This window comes from Rhinolophus sinicus, chromosome 8, assembly GCF_057876585.1.
Source record: "Rhinolophus sinicus isolate RSI-liver-muscle chromosome 8, RSI-T2T, whole genome shotgun sequence".
Taxonomy (NCBI): domain Eukaryota; kingdom Metazoa; phylum Chordata; class Mammalia; order Chiroptera; family Rhinolophidae; genus Rhinolophus; species Rhinolophus sinicus.
The window spans coordinates 13,815,603-13,834,947 of record NC_142508.1 but is presented as its reverse complement, the minus strand read 5'-3'; the positions used below and the strand labels follow the sequence as shown (position 1 = coordinate 13,834,947).

At 39.6% G+C, this 19,345-nt stretch overlaps 1 protein-coding gene across 1 annotated transcript in view; it reads left to right on the top strand.

Moving 5' to 3' along the window:
• EXOC4 (exocyst complex component 4) overlaps positions 1-19,345 on the top strand; it is a 635,543-nt gene that overhangs the window by 125,823 nt on the left and 490,375 nt on the right. The window lies entirely within an intron of this gene.

Below are 19,345 nucleotides of genomic sequence, written 5' to 3'. Positions count from 1 at the left end.
TCCCGGAACCATGGGTAGTACAGACATCTGTTTATGCTATGTTTTTTCTCATGTGCACATACCAATGATGAAAGTTACATTTCTAAATTAGGCACAGCGAGAGAGTAACAACAGTAACCGCATAGGGTAATTATAACAATATAGTGTAATGAAAGTTCTGTGAATGTGGTTTCTCCCAAAATACTTCTTTGTACTGCACTCTTCTTCTCACCTAAAGGAACTACTTTGCACCTTCCCTTCGGCATATCCTGATTGCCGTCGTTGCTACTCTTGCACTTTGGAGCTGTTATTAAGTAAAATAATCGTCGCTTGAACACAAGAGACACCATGACCGTCTATCTGAAAACCGACGGCTACTAAGTGACTAACAGGTGGGAAGTGTGTACAGTGTGGAGACGCTGGAGAAAGGGATGACGCACGTCCAGGTGCGAGATTTCATCACGATGCTCAGAGCAGTACACAAGTTAAAACTTATGACTTGTTGATTTCTGGAATTTTCCATTCCATATTTTTGGTCTGCAGTTGACTGCGGGTAACGGAAACCATGGAAAGTGAAACCGCAGATAAGGGGGAACTATGGTACTTTTTAAATGAAGTCACAGTATTCATGGGAAATCATGTGTAGAGATGACTAAGAAGAATGTCTAAAATGTACAGAGTTTGGTGAAGTGCTGGAGGAAAAAAATGGGTCAGTGCATTGATTCTCTTGGGGTAATGATGGGTACACAATCTCCAAGGGACCACAAGAGAACCTCTGGTTAAAACTTTTCTAAATATGCATGACCCGCCTGAGGTCTCGCTACTGTAGCCATCACTCCCGGAACTCCACATTTCCCTTTTCCTGCCTTGAAGCATTATGTATACTCACTACCTATAACTGCCGTTGGGTTATTAAGCGTATTGTTAGATATGAGATGAATTAAGGCTAAAGGCTTAGTCACATTAGAGAAGGTGTAGTTTCCTGTACCACTGCCCGTACCCCACACCCCATGTCACCTCCAGTTAAGTGTAGTGTTACTTTTGTGGTGCTGTCGGACGCTGCTTTCTGCGAGAGTTGGAGTTCCTAACTTTGACTTTTTGGAAAAAAAAGTTGTTCTTTTCCCTTTCACTATTCCATTTTGGTCATGGGGGTTGGTAGGAAAAACTGGCCTGGGTTTTTTTTCCCTTGCCCTGATAGCTGAACAATCTTGGGATCCTGAAATATTCTTAGCCTCACTTTTCTTTTGTATGAGTCCTCGCATTTCAGTTTTAGAGGCTGTTGTATGACTTGAATGAATGAAAGAATGTGGACATTCTCGGGAAGCTGTGAAGCACGACGATGTTGTAGTACCCAATTCACAGTGCTGCCCTCTTTTCATAGAAGCAAGGCCCTAAAAGTCATGGTTGTATGTTCACTGTGTCTTTCTGACCATCAGAGCAGGGATGGATCCCTGACACAAACAGCCACACACATTCTCCCCTTCGGAATTTGAATTGGGGACCAGAAGATGTTGGTTCTGGCCTTGCTGATCTCATGTAAGGAGATGAGAGACCAAGGCAGCACTGGTGCAGCTGTCGTCTGCCGTTTGGAATGAGGAATAGAGAAAGCTTGTTGCGGACGGTACAGGGAAGTTAGACCCGTGTAGAGAATCCGAGTCATGGCGAGAGAAGCCTCACTCACCCCTAGGGATCCTAATTTTCATTTCCTACTTGCTTTTCCTGGTTCTGGCTACATTTTTGGCCTTTGAGTTACATACTATACGTTTAAATTTGTTTAATCAATTCCCCTCTTTTTTTGTTTAAGCTATTTTGAGTTTTCTGTTATTTTCAACTAGAAAGATGAAGTGAAGGCCAATAAGTATGGTACTTAATGTTTTTTTTTTAAAATTCTCTAACTATTTTTAATCCCCTATTCCGTTTTCTTCCACCATGTCTATATAATTTGTTTTTAAGGCCAGTTATATTCCTTCATTTATTGAACAGCCATTGAATATATTTTTTCAGGGTACTTTAGAGATGTGAGATGAAGAAATACGATCCTTGCCCGTGAGCGCCTTTTAATTTACTGACGGTGATGGACATGTATATGACCACAGAATATTAGGCTGAAGAAGGAAATAAATACTATGTGCAATGTGGCTCCTATGAAGTGATTTGTATCTTTCGCTCCATAGCCTTACCTAAGACCATTTAAAATGTTCCTTTTTTTTTTTTTTCTTTCCAGAGAACCAGCCCTTTTGTCCTTCTCTTATGCTAATATCTTGACTGTTGCTTTTGGACCTGTCGTTTTCACCTGTGCCTCTGAGCATTGCAAGCAGGCCGGCTGTCTGGCCACGTATGCTTTTCTTTATTAAAGTAAGTGGCGAGAATTACGATGATGGAGGCACAACTGAAAACAAGACAAAACAGCTCAGACCTGTGATTTTTCTAAACAAACTCACTCGGTGAAGTTATTGGCTGTCCTGAGATGACTTTAACCTTACCTGTGGGTTACTTGAATATTTCCATGTTTAAGGTTATTCTTAGAGGTTCTGTGTTTCCAATAGCTTACGTTACATATAAAAAGGGTATTTAGAAAGCTTGTATTATATACTTAAAAGGGAACTTAATATAAGAGTTCTGCATTCCCTATAGCTTGCAATTATGTAAGAAAAGGGTACTTATGTAGCTTGCATTACATAATAAAAAGGGTGCTTAAATTGGAAGCCAGTGAAATTATGGGCAAACTGTGCAGGGCTGATTTTGGACCTACATTTTCTTAACAGGGAGGTTATATAGGTTATATATTTTACTGGCTCATGCAGCTCTTCAAAATGACCCAGTTCAGAATGACATTCAACTTAGAGCTGATCTAAATGGGCATTGGTGGAAAATCCCTTGGAAATTTATGGAACAATTTTAAAAAGCTTGGAATCTCATTCGTAACAGGAGGAAAAAAACCTGTAGTTAGAAAGAATTTTAAGACGTATGCAATGCTTTATCTTATTGAAGAAATTATGTGGGAAATGCTTATATTTTTAAAAGAAGAGAAGGAACTAAAATTAGTCTTCTTTTGAAAATATCATTAGGGAAAGTAATACAATTAGTGAAGTAACCCAAGGAGGAGCTAAATAATTTTCTTTGAAGTGAGAATTCTCCTAGAGATTAATTCTAAAATTGTTCCAGAGGCGTCATAATGCCGAAAGGTAAAATCACAGGTAAAACTAATACAGAGAGTCTGTCTCACCTGTTCTTCTTTCTTGCCTGAGATAAGTCACAGGTAGTTCTGTCAGCCCTCTTTCTCTTTCCGTCACATCGCTTTGCTCATTTGCTAGTTGTGTGTGTTTGTATGTGTGCATATGTGCTTGTACACGTATGTGCATGTGTACACATTTGTCCCTTTCTTCCCTGCTAGATTTTAAGCTCATTACCTTACTGTCACTATGTATCCATAGCAGGCACTCAGTAATTATTGAATGAATGAATGGCGATTTGTCATTTGTGCATATAACCCTGCACAAGCATTCTCTACAAGTATTCCTCTTACAGAAATACGCCAGAAATATTGATAAGTATCATCATTTTTAGGCTCTCAGATTACTGTATATTTGACGTGAGGTTTAGCACTATGTATATGGTGAGTAAATAATCCACAAAAAAGGTGGCCACTTTGTTTCTTATTTCTTATATCTGTCATAGAGAAGTTAAGTTTCAAACAAGAAAAAGGAAGAATAAGAGAGAGGGTACGGTAAGTGGGACATTTGTAATCTTTAGCCCACGCCTTGGCAGAGGGCTACCAAAATTCTCTGGGGCAAAGCTTCCAGTGACGAGGTTGATCAGTGGACAGACGTGATTAGGGGAGCTCTCCCAGCTGCACTCTAAGTCAATGGTGGCTGCAATTCCAGTGGAGGAAGCCAGTGCCGTTTTCCCAGGGCCAGAGCTCAGGAGAGAGGCGGGACACTGTCCAGGTGCCCACTGGGGGAAGGGACGTGCCCCATGGATCACAGTTATAGGGCTGTGGAGGGAGGGCTATGAAGACAGTGAGCTGAGCAGCCATGAAAGCTGCCAGGGACGGGGGACATTGGTAGGGAGCTGCCCTTTCAAGGGAGGACAGGATTAGAAGTTGGGTTTAGTGGTGAGCGACACCCCCCACTCCCCTTCCTGAGATGTTTTCTCTGTCTCTGATAACATTGCTTTTGGCACGAAGTGTATCACTGGGCAGCATGCCTGCCTGCCAGGATACCAGAGGTGCTACTGAACCCCACCCTGCTAATTCCGTGTTCACTTTAAAGTTAGTGATGTCATGCCCTATTTGGGGCGGGGGGTGAGGCATGGCTGTAATTGCCACGGAAGCAGCTCTCTGTGTTATGCCTGCAGATGGCTTTGGATCTGTGAAGGAAAGAGCAAGATAAATATTTTCTTATAAAAGGAAGAATTAAACACTTATTGTTTAGAAACCAAACTGATAAACATGTTATGTTGAGGCAACAGAAATAAGCAAATTAATTACATGCAAATAACTGTTGTTCATGAAGTGTGGGATAATAATAGTATCTGTTTGGATGTTTATGGGAAGTTTATTTACATGGCTCAATTTTCTGCTAATTTTCCTGTGGAAAAGGAAAAATAGTTCCTTGTGCCTTTCTTTTAGGAATACTTTATGGAAATGGTAAAAACTGGTACTTTGTTTTGCTATCATTGCCTTGCCAAGGGTAATTCTAAAGACGGTACTTGTGTGTACGTGGTGAAAAAAGAACTGATAATTGTATGCGGGCTTTTTCTGCCTTAAACAAGTGGCCGCCATCATAAGCATTACTATGTGACACAGAGGCTCTTCTTATGGAATATTAGCACTCTTGGTCACGGACATCCTTTGATGTCAGCTTCTTGGTGAACTTCAGACGTTTCCTCTCTTAAGACAACACAGGGAACTGAGCAGTTTATATTGAAAGTGTGGTCCAGGGTGTGGGGCTCTGCCCTTTCCACTAATGAGGGCCTGGGCTCATTTGGAAAAGATGGCGCCACACACTGTGAAGAAACCTCCGCTTCCTGCAGGGACTCTCCAGGCCCCTGTGTGTGCGTGTGTGTGTGTGTGTGTGTGTGTGTGTGTGTGTGTGCTTTCATTCTTCCAGGGTAATCAATTCTTGTGGGTCATTAACGTGGATTGTATATCACATGCCTCATAAGCTAGGAAACGTTTTGGTTGGGCTAAGGAGTAACTGTGTTTCTATCCAGCTTTCCACACTGGGCTTCTCCCCTGAATGCTTCTCTGGACCGGGTGACACACCTCCACCTGGTTACCTTTTTTGTTCGTTTGCTCTATGTGCTAAGTCTCTGACATTTTGCTCACTTCTGTGCATTTTTATCAGTAACCCTGACATTTTTGACATACTTTTAAAGCTGTTACCTCGTGGCATGCCAAACACTGTGATTAATTATCTGTAGTTCCCAAAACAGGAAGTAGAGTGGAAACGGACTTTTGCTTTAAATTTTGGTACAGTGGGAATTTTGACATCGAATCACAAACAAGAACAGCATTTTGTATCTGGGATTAGTTTGTATCAGTTACTCTCCAACCTCATTTTGCCATTTAGTGGTTACATGTTCATTGGGGTGTAGGAGAACTCGGGGGTGGCATAGGAAGGTTGTTGAACCACTGAACTCTGTAAATTAGCATCTTGCCTTTGAGGACTCTCTTTGCCAATCTCCATTGATTGCCATGGTAGAGATTAGAATTTGGATTGCTGATAGCTAAATATTTTCTTACTGTGTTTCTGGAGTGTGGGTGAGGGCAGTACGCGCGCGCACACACACGCACGCATGTCTCCCATCCCCCTGGGATCCACTGTTCCACTGTTCATTTTTTCAGGTTGAGGTCCCCAGGTAGGAAATTGATACTACCTTTTAATAATCCTGATTAAAAGGAGAAAAGTCAATTGTATTTTTTGAGGAGAGAATCAATTTCCTTATTACAGAAAAGGGTGAGAGACGTAACTAACTACTTTGTGTTTGCAAATTATTTGCTTTCAGCCTGTGATGCTTTCAAGAGTTTGAGAAATAGGGTATTTAACTTCTCAACTTATGACTGATGGGATCACGGTAAAAGTGCTCCAGCCTAATGGAAGCTTAAAATGCAGCTCTCAGAATTGCTGGATCACACTTGACAGTGATTTGTATGTCTACGGATTATTAAACCTCAGCATAGAGAATGTCCTGATTTAAAATTTTCCAATTTTATTCACTTGGTGGGAGGTGAGGAGCAGCTATCCTTTCTGAAGTCTTGTGTAGCAGAGTATCAATATCTCAACCACAGATACGTTTCTGGTCAGAGCCAACGAAAGTAAGCTTTAAGGAGTTCTTTCAGTCTTGGACTTCTCCCTCTGAGAATTGCTAACATTTCCTCCATCCTTGACTTGGTCTGTTCTTCACTGATATCTAAATGCCAGTTGTTGTTCCAGCAGCCAGAAGCATGTGCCACAAACGGGAGCATATCCCTGAGAGTAATCAGGAAGAAGCCGGCTCAGAACGAATGGTAACCACTGTGCTCACATTTTATTAAACTTATTATGCAGGGCCTTGTAAGGTTCTTCTCAAAATCCCTGCAGCTCCTATGGGTTTGGCTAGGTATGCACAAACTTCCTGTTCAGAAATTGGCTGTTGGACAATTTGTAAATCAGGAAACTGATTTAGTAATGGTGGCTTGCAGACTTGTTTAACACAATTTCTAGGTTCCTTCAGTTACATTCCACATCGGTGTGTTTTCTTGTTATTCTACTGGCTGTTTATTCCACAAGCATTTATTGGTGTTTGTTGTGTATATGTGGTTCTGAACTGGGTTATACTTAAAGTGAATTTTGGTTAAATCTCTTAGAGTGAATTTTCTTAATTTTTTGTGTTTCATGTCTTCCTTTCTTCCACTAATCAGAAATACCTTGTGAATGTTATGCAAATGTGTATCTGAAAATCCTAATTTGATATGTGTCAAAAGCTGATTAAAGGGGATGGTAGAAATACTGATGCATTGGAAAGACCAAAGCAGCAGGAACATTATTAACCAAGAGAGATATGACTTGAGAATAGGGAATGAGGTAATTAAATATGGGTTAGAAGAACAATGATGAAGGAGAAATAGGGAATATATTGATTTAGTAGGTACAAGGGCACTAGAACAATGAAGCCTCAGAATATTAGAGAAAAACTTGATAGAAACATGCCTTTTCATATTCTCTTTTAATCAACTTGAAGGATGTTTGCCTTGGACCTAAAACAATGAGCAAAGTGTCAAATTTATTTTGAAATCATAATCTGAGGGGTGGCTGCTTGGCTCAGTTGGTTAGAGCGTGCTGCTAATAACACCAAGGTTGCCGGTTTGATCCCCGTGTGGGCCTCTGTGAGCTGTGACCTCCTTAAAAAAAAAAAAAAAAAGAATCATAATCTGAATATTTTAAACATTTCAGTAGCAAATCGTCTGCTTTCTATTTCAATATCACATATTCTACGTTTTGCGCAGTTAAATGGTTGTGTCACATATTTGGACCGAGATGTTTTTTAATAATTTTATAAAGATTAAAAAAATTGAGGTTTAATTCACATATCACAAAATTCATCATTTTAAGGTGTACAGTTCAGTGGTGTTTTTTGGTACATTTACAACGTCGTGCATCCATCACCACTGTCTAATTCTAGAAGATGTTCGTTACCCCAGTAAAGAACCTGGTCATTGGCAGCGACTCACGATTAGTGGTCAGTCCCTTTCCTTTTTCTCCATCGCCTTTGGCAACCACCAGTCTCCTTTTTGTCTCTATGGATTTACCTACTTTGGACATTTCCTATAAATAGAATAGTATAATACATGATCTTTTGTGTGTTGCGAAAACATCTCAGCATAATGTTTTCAAGGTTCATCCATGTTATAGCATGTATCAGCACTTCATTCCTTTTCATTGCCTAATATTCCGTTGAATGGACATTCGATGACCCATCTCTTATCCACTCATTAGTTGATGGACATCTGGGTTGTTTCTACTTTTTGGCTGTTGTGCATAGTGTTCCTATGAATATTCATGTACAAGTTTTTGCGTGAAGATACAGTTATAATTTCAATATACTTAGGAATGGAATTTTTGGGTCATATGGGTAACTCTTTAACTTTTTGAGATTCTGCCAAACGTTTTTCCAAATTGGCCACACCATTTTATCTTCCACCGTATGGAGCATATTATTTAAAATGTAACTGATATATCATTAAATACAAGTTTACCTTTTGTTTTCTGAACTTTTGGACATCATGTCTACTGGAATGAGTCATTAGCCGAAGCTTTGATACGGTAGGTCATAGAATTTTAGAGCTGGAGGGATTCTAATGGATCCATCCTTACCGAGCTCTCAGCATCACAATCATCTTGAATTCACCCTGCTTCCTGAACTTGGTGGTTCATTGCTGACCTGGTACAGCATTTTCTGACAGGTTTATAGCTTTGCTTTGGGGTTTATTGACATTTAATGAGTGTTTTTGTTCTTGTGAAATCATTTGCATGTTTACTGCTGAGGCCGGCATTCATAAAAGGAGAAAACATTTAAGTAACTGCATTTTACCTAGGGAAGATAAATTACAGTTGCCCATCAATAAATAGATAACTTTCATAGCTGCCAAGATTATTAGCTTGTGGAAGACTATAAATTTGTACTCTCCCTGGTGAGTCACTTGCCTTAAAAAATTTCACAACTAATTATCTGAAAGTGAGACATGTTAATGCAAGTTTGCTCTCTATTTACTAGTATTTTTTTTTTTCTTTCCTAATCACCCTTGTGGATGGAGGAATCCATTTGCTCAGTCTTTCCTCCCTACTCTGCTCTTCCAGAGTAATATATGTTTAAATTAAATGTAGCATAGTATAAGTAAGCATAGATTACCTTGCATCTGAGGCAATGTTTTTAGAGCCACGTTTGCATGTTAAGTGGAGTTATGTGCCATAAAGGATAGGTTTGTAGACTGGACCCATAATAAAGCTGAGAATTGCTGTGCAAAAGCTATAGACCGTAGGTAGAAATCTAGAGCCTTTGAATGCAAAGGGTATATATTTCACTTCTTTTTTGACAAAACCTTCATTTTATATGGCTTCATGGGACACAGGTAGTTCAGTTACTTTAGTTAAAACTCATTCCAGGAAGCAGAATAGTAAGATATTACTTGAAGGTATTGAGATTTTTCACTTTTTATAACTTTCACCAGCTGATTTTTACCTGGTATTAAAGAAAGAAGTTTAACAGTTATGTGGGTTCAGGTCATAATCTGTGGGACATAGGCTAGGGAGGATCATAGGCTGTGACGATAATAATTGTGTTTCTAGTCCACTGCATCCATGTACTGTTGAGAGTTAAAAGTGGGAAAATGGTAAAGCATCCTCCTTTTTGATAAAGTAGGAGATAAGGGCATTTTTAGGGATTAGCATGGGCTGATAGGAAAAAAAGCAGGCTTTTATTTCGATTTGTGTTCAAGTTCTGGCTCTGTCACTAACTGGTTGTGTAATCTTGTTTCAACTACAGAATTTCACTAAGGCTCATTTTACTCATTTGTAAAATGTGGATAATAATAATTCTTCGCAAGGTAGCTTTTGTATTTGGTGAGATACTGTACGGGATGCATAGTAGGCATTCAGTAGTTGTTAGTGAAATCTGAAACGGGGGTTCGTTAGACCACCTTACAAGGTTTTAGTATATGTATATGTGCGTGTACACACACACGCACGCACACACACACACACACACATGCACACAGCAGTCTATCTCTATCCCACATCTTGTTTCCAGTAGAATTTATCTGGTTATGTGGTTAACACGTTAACTCTTAAATGTATTTGGATAATCATAGCCTTTTAAAATGACCTTACAATGTCCTTTACGATAAAGATTTGTTACTAGCTGCTATACATTTGTTTGTCAAGTGCTTTCCACTCTTTCAGTTTCTGCCAGCGTCACCACTACTGCTTACATCATCCAAGTTTGGAACCTCTGCATAAGCTTTTCTCCCTTCTCTTTCCCTTGTAATTTTGCTACCTACCAGGCTATTTCTATGCAGAGCTAATGCTACATTTACAAGATTGTTGAATCTGATATAAGGTAGAAAATGTATTAGTTAACAGGTTACTGAGGTGCTAGGAAAGCTCCTGATCGTGGCCATTTATACCCAGAAATATAATATATTCCCAGTTGTAACGTTTTTTCCCCCTATTTAATTTTGTTTTCTAATGGCCCTCTCACTGGTAAGCTTATAAAAATGTTCTTTTACCCAGATGGTGTGGTGATGCAACCTTTGTGTTCCACTAACAGCGGAATACCAGGTGTGGGTAAACAGAACAAGCTCTAGCAGCCTGCATCCGAGGATGCAGTAGATTGGATTATTGTTTGGCAAGTGATCATTCCCTCTTCCTCGCGTTGATAGTGGGCTTGGACATGTGACTTATCGTGGCCAATGGAATGTCAGCGGATATGCCACTAGCGAAGGCTTCACATGTGCTTGTGCATTAGGACTTGGTTTTTGCTGAATCCCAGACAATCAGCGTATGTGAGAGCAGGAGAGAAATGCTTATTATTGTGTTATTGAGTTTTGAAGAAGTGGTTTGTTACTTGGTCTTGTTGCGAGAGCAGCTAACAGATGCAAAGGGATGCTGGTTTCTTTGAAAGATTTCCTTTGGGCACCGATTTGGGAGCCTTAACTTCCCCTGTAGAATCATAAACTCATTGTTTGATTGCACCTATTTCTAATGCCAATTTTGTGTCTGGTCACTGACAAAACTGTTCAAGACTGAAAGCTCCGTTAAAAGGAATGCGAACAATTCAGATACGGCTGAAGGAGGGTGCCGCTTAGCTCTGGCTAACTCTGCAAACCTGTCTGTCCTTGGAGGTTGTTTCTAAGTGAAGATAGTGGCCAGTGGCTATTACGGGGAAAGTCCTTAGATTTCCTCGGTGGTGAAAAGGGCGGCAAATACACAAAGATAGTTTCTGTAATTATGGAGCGAGCCTGTGAAAGTTCCATTTTGTCTTAGAAGTAAACTTCAAGGAATCTGGAGGAGGCCAAACACCTTTTGAAAATAATGATTGTCTTGGGCTAATTTCTTCCCTGTGCCTCCAGCATCATTAGGTACCAGTCCTACTGTGTAGGTTCATTTGCAAACAAAACTGATTGCCGAGGGGAGGCTGTGTGCTTGAGACTCCCCCAAAGCGCAGATTCCAGACACCTGCCCAGTGTTTAAAGGGGTTACCCTCATCAGTACTTTTATTTATTTTCCCTCTACCTAGGAAAAATGGGGGAGAAAGATTGTTTATTTCAAAAGGCATTGGAACCCATCCTTCAAAAGAGAACACTGAAAAAAAAGAGAAAAAAGGATATTGTGTAAAAGCTCAGAAGGTTTTCAGAATTTCCCTTTCTTGCCCATTGTAGACATATCTTTCCCTTTGCTCTGAGCTCCCCCCTCTGGCATTCATGATACATTTCTCCTTCTATTACTACAGACTTCAAAGCTCCCCCACCATGTTATTTTGCAAACTCTCTTGACTGTGAAGTGATGGTGGGGGCTGCTTTTACTTCCTAGAGTTTGGTGGGGTGTGGATTAAAGAACGCAGAGGAACTGCCTGCAATGTTTATTAACTTTTGATTCAGTGCAACAAAAATGGGAAACCCAGTACACCATTGAGTTTGCTTCAAAGATACTTTGAGCTTGTTTAACCACCGTTTAAGGCTTGTGGGCCAGGACTGAAACGAGGTGCCTTTTCACAGACCTCACAGACCTGCTGTCATGTTAAGAAACCCATAATGCCCTTTGGTTTTCATAATTAAAGCTTTATCCTTACTGTTTTTTTAAAAATGGTTATCTTTGCTCTAATGGAAACTGATTGCTTTATTGTAAGTAAACTCCTACATATTGTATATTTTCTTTGAAAAGAATATTGGTAATGCCCAATTTATTTAGCACTGTCTAGGAATCTGATTTTCAGTGTGGCTTAATTTTTCAGAAAAATCTCACCCCCTTAAGCACCAAAGGTTGTATTTTAACGTTTTTAAACGGAAAGTTTTGTGCAATGCATTTCTCAAATTGGGTCTATAGGGAGGGAAAATGTTTTCCTTCACCCTCTTAGGGCCCTTGACTTGATCTGAATATTAAACTGACAGAGCCAGAGTAACAGGAGAAAAGCACACACATTTATTTAATTAAAGTTTTCCATGACTCGGGAACTCTCAGATGGAAATGAAGACTCAAAGACATGGCACCGCCTACTTGCTTTTTCAAGTTAGGTTGAACGAGGCAGTTGTGGAAAGGTGACGAAACTGTGAGGAGCTAACGGAAGATGAGCATTATTTTAACAAGGTCTGCGAGTGTTGCTGTAGAATTCACCTGGTCTCAGTTTCTTGTCCTTGATGATAAGAATGCTACTTATTCTTCTGGTATAGAGAGTTCCTCTTTCATATAAGAATTTTATCTGCTTTTAAGAAAAAGAAAGAAGCCCAGAGTGTTCTTGTATTTACTAGTTTTCAAGTGCCTTTAATTCAAAACAGTCAGTCAGCCAGAGGGGCATATTTTGGGATGACATGCTCTGAGCGCCACGCCTTTTTGTGTCAAAATACTGAGCACATTTAGTCTTTCTTGATGCTCGAAGGGCCATTGTTTTGAAGCTGGTTAACTGGTGCTTCATTCGAACTCTGCAGCACTACTTACCCTTGGTTGGATGTGTCGTGATGTGTCAAAGGTCACCTTACCAACGTGGTTAGAAGATGGAAACAGAGAAGGACCCTCTGGTATCAAGCTCTTGGGTTCTTCACTGTGGATTTTGTGGCATAAGTACGTTTCAGCTATGTAGATGCTCCTTTCCTCTCTCTTGCCTGTTCGTTCACGTTCCCAATGGTCCACGTTGCTAAGTAAGTTAGGTTATTATTGTGCTGACAATGGCAATCAAATGACACCTAAAACACGTGTATTGTAGCATTCTCTCCTAATCCTATCAGTCTGTATTTCTGGCACTTGATATCTTCACTTGTGCCGTGGATATCATTTTCTGGGGAAAACGTTCCATTATTGAGTCATTTGTTAATTTTCAGAAGTATCTGGATTAGGTACAAGGTGTTTGTCATTGCTCATTATTCTGTGTGGGTTGTGTTGAATGAGCAAGTGAATGAATAAACTTGCTTCTTTTGACATGGAAGCAGCTGGATTTTTTTCTTTCTTTTGAGTCAAATCCTTGGTTAGATTTTTTTTTTTTCCTCCCAATTTGTTCTTTAAAAAAATTTTTTTTTTTTTGGTAATGCCAGCTATAGTTACTATGTTTTACATTAGATCCTTAGACCTCATTCATCTTACAGCTGAAAGTCTGTACCCTTTTGCCAACCTTTCCCTATTTCCTCCAACCGCCAGCCCCTGGAAGCCCCTTTCCGACTCTTTGTTTCAATGAGTTTGACTTAAGTTTTTTTTTTTATCCCACATGTAAGTGATGCCATGTAGAATTATTCCTTGTCTGTCTGTCTCATTTCACTTAGCATAATGCCCTCAAGGTCCATCTGTATTGTTGTAAATAGCAATATGTTCTTTGTTTTCATAACTGAATAATATTCTTCTGCGTGTGTGTGTGTGTGTGTGTGTGTCTACCACATCAATTTATCCATTCATTCGTTGATGGACACTTAGGTTGTAGCATTATTCACAATAGATAAGATATGGAAACAGTCTCTTAATTTGTTCTTGTGCTTTATGCCTAAGGGTTGTAAAGCGTGGTTAAATTATCTTAAACATTCTTGTGTGTGTGTGTGTGTGTGTGTCTACTTTGTTTTGTTTAAGGAGATGAAATTGACCAGTTGTTTAAAGGGATTGGTGCTCTTACATTTTTGAAAGATTTTTTCTTCTTCACATTCAGGCAATCTGAGTGAACAGGAACTGGTTCACACCTAGAATTGCCTGGGCCTTCCTTGTACCTCCTTCTCACTGTCGCAGCTGGTATGTCCATGCTTGCCCATCTGTCCGTCATGAGCTTTGGCCTCTGAATGAAAGGATCTTGAATTTGACTCTAAGTGTCCTCTTTAGACCAGAGCTATCATTGCTCATGTAAATGACATTACCTGGGAGTCTGCTTTCTCCTTTGTTCTGCATTTGGCATCAAGACTCATAAGTGATGAAACACCCTTCCCCGACTCAGGACCAATACTCATTTCCTTTTTCTCTTCTTTATCTCCTTTTTCCTGAGAGAACACGGTGTACCGCCCGCCCCATTGTAGCATTTATGTTTTACGGGATAGTCTACTGGCATAATCCTCTTTACTAAGGCCACAGAGGTCAGTTTTAGGGATCTGATCGAGGGCCATTGACGGACCTGTGACAAAACCAGCCTTTGTAAATATCATGTACCTTTCCTATAGGTGAGTTGAGTGGCTTTCAGTTTAATCAATGTGTAGTTCTTAATGTGTACTACATGGAATGCACTATGCTGGACACAAACAGATATCCAGTAATGAAGTCCGCCCATTAATTTAGCTTGTAGGAAATGGAATAGTCTTTTTTGCTTATGTTTATAATTATTTGAGGTCTTTTTCCATTAGCTTGGTGTTGACTTCCTGAAAAAAGCATATGCCTTCATGTGAATTTACCTGTCAGCCATATCTATAAATTGAGGGTAATTTAATAAAAATGTATTTAGGAGCTTGCCTGTGGATGGAAGTTGTGTTGGTACGTGTGTGTATGTAAGGAACTTCCATGATTCATTAAACTATATTATGATCATAGTAAAGGTAGTTTTTTAGGATTTCTGTTTATTTTTGCTTTCTCTTTAAACTTAACACGTTCTCCAAAAACATGTATTAGAGGATTTATTTTTAAAGAATGTACTGAAAATATTTGGTCATATTTATAGTATATTTTGAACTTTATTTTACTTTTATTTTACAGTTTTTCACATCTTCTATACTGCTGTTGCTAGAGTTTTTTTTTTAGGTTTTTACTCTGATTATGGTTTATGATTTAATTATCCACTAGATGTTCAAGTGTTTTGCCATTTCCTGTCACACACACAAAAAATGGACTATCACCTACTTTGTGGCACAATTTTCTGCTCAGAAACAATGGAAAAGTTTGGTAGTATTCACTTTCTATTTCATTGTCTTTACACCTTTCCAACTATCGGATGATCACTTTCTGTTTGGTTGGACAGTGAAGAAAAATGTCTCTGGTTGCAATCTAGATGGGAGAAAATGTCACTGGTTTTACCCTAACGTTTTCATAATTTCTCTTTGCAATCATTTTAAGATTGATAGGACATTTCGTTATCTCATTTTTTCTCTCCCCTTCAAATCTGTTTCCCCATTTTTCTGTGATATTTCCATAATGATTGTAAATGACTCCTGAAGTGTACGAGTGAATTTCCTTAAGAGATGTAGCTTCCCATCATCCAGGCTCCAGATTGGGATGGGTTCAGTTTTGCCAAGTATTCCACATCTGCTTTCTGTCAGTCGCTATTTTTGCAAACTCTTCATTCTCTCTAATTATACAAATAACGTCTTCTTCATTTTTCTTGTCAAAGACAAGTTAAAAAGAGTTAGTTCAGTTTCTGAGTTAGTTTAGTCTCTGTTAATTCCATACCCCACTCCATTTTTAGCAGCATTTTTCTTTTCCCAGTCTTTCCCCCACCTAGGTAACGTTAAAAGCTCATCTTGTCATGTCTGCCTTATTTGAATAGCATGAATTAATTTGCTACTTCTGACTCTTCTGTAAGTTTTAGGTGACTATATAACAAGATACTTTCAACTTTTCTCCATATTCACTTCAGCTCTGTCTTTTTAGATATTTGAAGAGTCATTTGAGAAACTACATTAGGTGTTTTGTTGTTCATTATCATTGTCCCCAAGAGAAATGTTAATCTTATGTGTGTTAATTATTTAATTATCTTAATGATGTCTCAGATGGTACTCCTGGCCTATTGCACACTGATGGCATTCATCCTTCATCCCAGGGCTTCTCAGAGTTCCTGCTTCTGTAATGTTTGCACATTTATATGTAAATGGTTCTTCCATTAGTTCATAGCCAACTTTACCTTTTTTTTTTTTTTTTGGCATCGCCCAAGTTCTGTCTCTTTTCCCTCTCATATCATGTGTTCTTTAGATTTATTCTTACTTTATTTTTTCTGTGATTGATCCGTTCTTTCCATTGTCCCCAGTGCAGGCCATTAGTTTCTCATACACAGTTCTCAAACTTTAATGGCCTTGAGAACCACCATGGAATTCTTGTTCAGAGTCCAAATTGCGGGATCCCAAGCCCAGAAATTCTAATTCATTTGGCTTGTGAAGGACTTAGTTAGATATCTTCATTTGTAACATGCATGAGAGAGGTTTGGATGAGATGGTCCATGGGCCACACTGCTACCACCTGCGAACCAGGTTCTTTGCTGCCAGCCTTTACCTCAAATGCAACAGCCAGATTTGTCAGCTCAGAATGTTCATTTCTAAATGAATTTATGAAATGCTAACAATTGCAAGGCACTGTGTGGGTATTCAGAATATCTGAATGAACGAAATGGACTTTGTCTCTGATCTTGCCATATCAGAGATTGCGTACAGTAGATTGAATTTTTTCTTTCATGTCTTCCTCGTCTCAAAAACTTCTTTGATTTCCTGTTGTTTACATGCAGCAGTGAGTCATTTCAGCAGTACATTTGCTGATGTGCTTATAGAACAGAAGAGCAATGCCTGGGAATCAGGAGTTTTGGATTCTAGGTTTGTTTTTCCTTGACCACATGTGTGCATTTGTGCATGCGTGCGCTTCACTTATGAAAGGAGGGGGATTGGATTAGCTCACTAATGTTCCTTTCAGTCAGTTTGAATCCCAGTCATGCTCTCTGCCTTCAAGGTCTTACATTCAAAGTTACAGGAAATATACCATACTTCATCGGTTCTAATATGTCATCATTTAGAAGACCCCTCCCAATTTCAGCGAAGTTAAAATGTGAAATAATGTGCGTCATATCAATGAGTGGCCTATGTGTTTATGGGTGTGTGTTTGTATTTATGAGGATAATGGTACTACACAAAGCTACCTTCTAACTACTGACACATAATTACCTAGGACCAAAAAAGACATGTCATTGGTTTGGCACTAATGAAAGGGTGAGAATTTATTGAGAGACCTAAAGTCTGTAACACAAAAGAAGCAAAGGTGGAGTGGGAGAGTCTCTCTCAGCCCAGATGACCCTTCCCATGTTTCCCCTGAGTCTGCCTCACGACTGAAGTGTGGGGCGTGAGGAGATTTCTAACCATGAAGTGAGCAGCGCGACTATAAAACTCAGTGGGTAACTCTTCCATCCATCACTCTGTTCAGTCAGCTCAAAGAAGCCAAATTCAGGTGAGCGCCGTGCTTCTTGTGAGTTACAACTGCTTTATTTTTTTCCTTTTAATGAAATGTGTTCATTTAAAAGCATTTTTTAGAAACAAGGTCAGCAATCCAATTGAATAACTTAACAACCTTCTCCCACCCACACAGACAACACACACTTGATTCCCAACTCAGGGTCTTACATAAGTAACATCCACTACCTTTTAAACTTTTCCAAAAGTTGTTGTAGTTCCTGCGAACGATGAGGACTATCTTATTTCTCTTCATGTTTTTACCGAGTCTCACTATTCCGGGATGATGTATTATGGGATACAGAAGAAGGTACTGGAATCAACTCTGTGCTGTTATGAAGGCGCTGACTCTGTTATTCTCACTCTTATCTCTACCCTTAGCTGCCCATTCAGTCCCCGCTTCCTTTCAGGCGTGTTTAGCCTTAGAATTAACTTCTCATGCTGCATTTGGTCATCAATGTTCATGATTTGACTGGCGGTACTTTCGTACTACTGGGCGGTTTTAGAAGAAATTTTCCGTTTCAAAAGTTGTAACTTTAACAGCTAGTAGTAAATGCCAAATAAATACTATGAACTCTTAAATACCAGGGGAGTTAAAGGAAAGGAGAGATCACTGAGTTTTTGGGAAATGCTTCAAGATGGGGGTGGTATTCCAGACAAGTAAGCCAGCGAGACTGGAGAAGCAGTAGCAGGAAAAGGTAGAGGTGGAAAAGCGCGAGGAGCGTGTGAGAGGAGGGACTGTGTTTAATAGACGAGCGCAGAAGGTGTCATGGGAGACGTGTGTGAGAGGAAATCCTGCCCAGGTGGGTTTGGGCTGAGCCATTGGAGGATCTAGAAATCCCAGCTAACGATTTTCAATTTTATGAAGCAAGCATTTCTCCCATCTTGAAGAGGCATTTATCATTGTCTATAAGGCTCCAATCATTTTCTTATGGATAGGGCTTGTGCGTGGTACAGTGGGGCTACTTCTGACTAAAATTGGTAAGCCTTCATGTGTGTTGTATGTGTGTTTGTGTATGGTGTGCACATATACAAACACAATATACATGCAATGGATATTCCTGAGGTGGGAGGCCTTACGCAGCATGGAGGAGAGGACGGTGCTACTGGCGGAGTTTTCTGGTGCGCCATCTTGGAAAGCTGGGAAATGACATTCTCACCACACGGTCTTTTAGATCTACCAGTTACTAAGGATCAACCTTCTGACAAGGCTTGCCATGAGCCATGGAGAACCGTTGGAGGTTTTTGTTGGTGGTGTTAGTTTGTTTTTTTTGTTTTGTGTATGTTTTTTAACCCAGGACTTGATATTATGAAATGATTGTTTTAGAAAGGGTGTTCTGGATGTAGTTTTCATGATGAATCGAAGGGGATTAGACTCAAGGCCAATTCAAAATACCCCTTTGAAAGCCTGCATGAGATAAGGAGGGACAGAGTAAGGACAGTGAGAATAGAAAGGGATAGTTACGAGAAAAGAGAGAAGCTGTATAGGGAGAATTTACTCACTTAGTAAACATTTATTGAAATGTATTATACTTTGGAGATTTACGGTTGAAAAAGCTGGAATCGCTGCTTCCAAAAGCCCTTACTAGTAGGCAGTCAGACACTTAACTTGTGATAACATGATGTGCTTTATGACAGAACAGTGATGAAGTGCTATGGAAACAGAGGAAGGATTTTTCAGTCTAGTGGAGATGGGGAAGGGACTCGAGGAGCTTGAGAGTTATGGCATATGAGCCTATTTATAAGGTAAAGGAAAGAACCTTGTAGGGAATGAGGAGTTCATTTATGACTGGGGGGGAGTGAAGGGATAATTAATGAAGCGAAATATGGAGGCGGTGGGAGTAAATGGGTTTTGACTACGAGAAGGCATTTGAGGGACTTGAAGATTGGCTGGGTGTTGAGGAGAGAAGTAAATCAAAGCTGACCAAGTAATGAGTTTTATGTAACTAAAGCAGTGGAGTTACTATTTGCAATAAAGAGAAGATGAATTGGTTATAAGCGCATTTGAGTTTG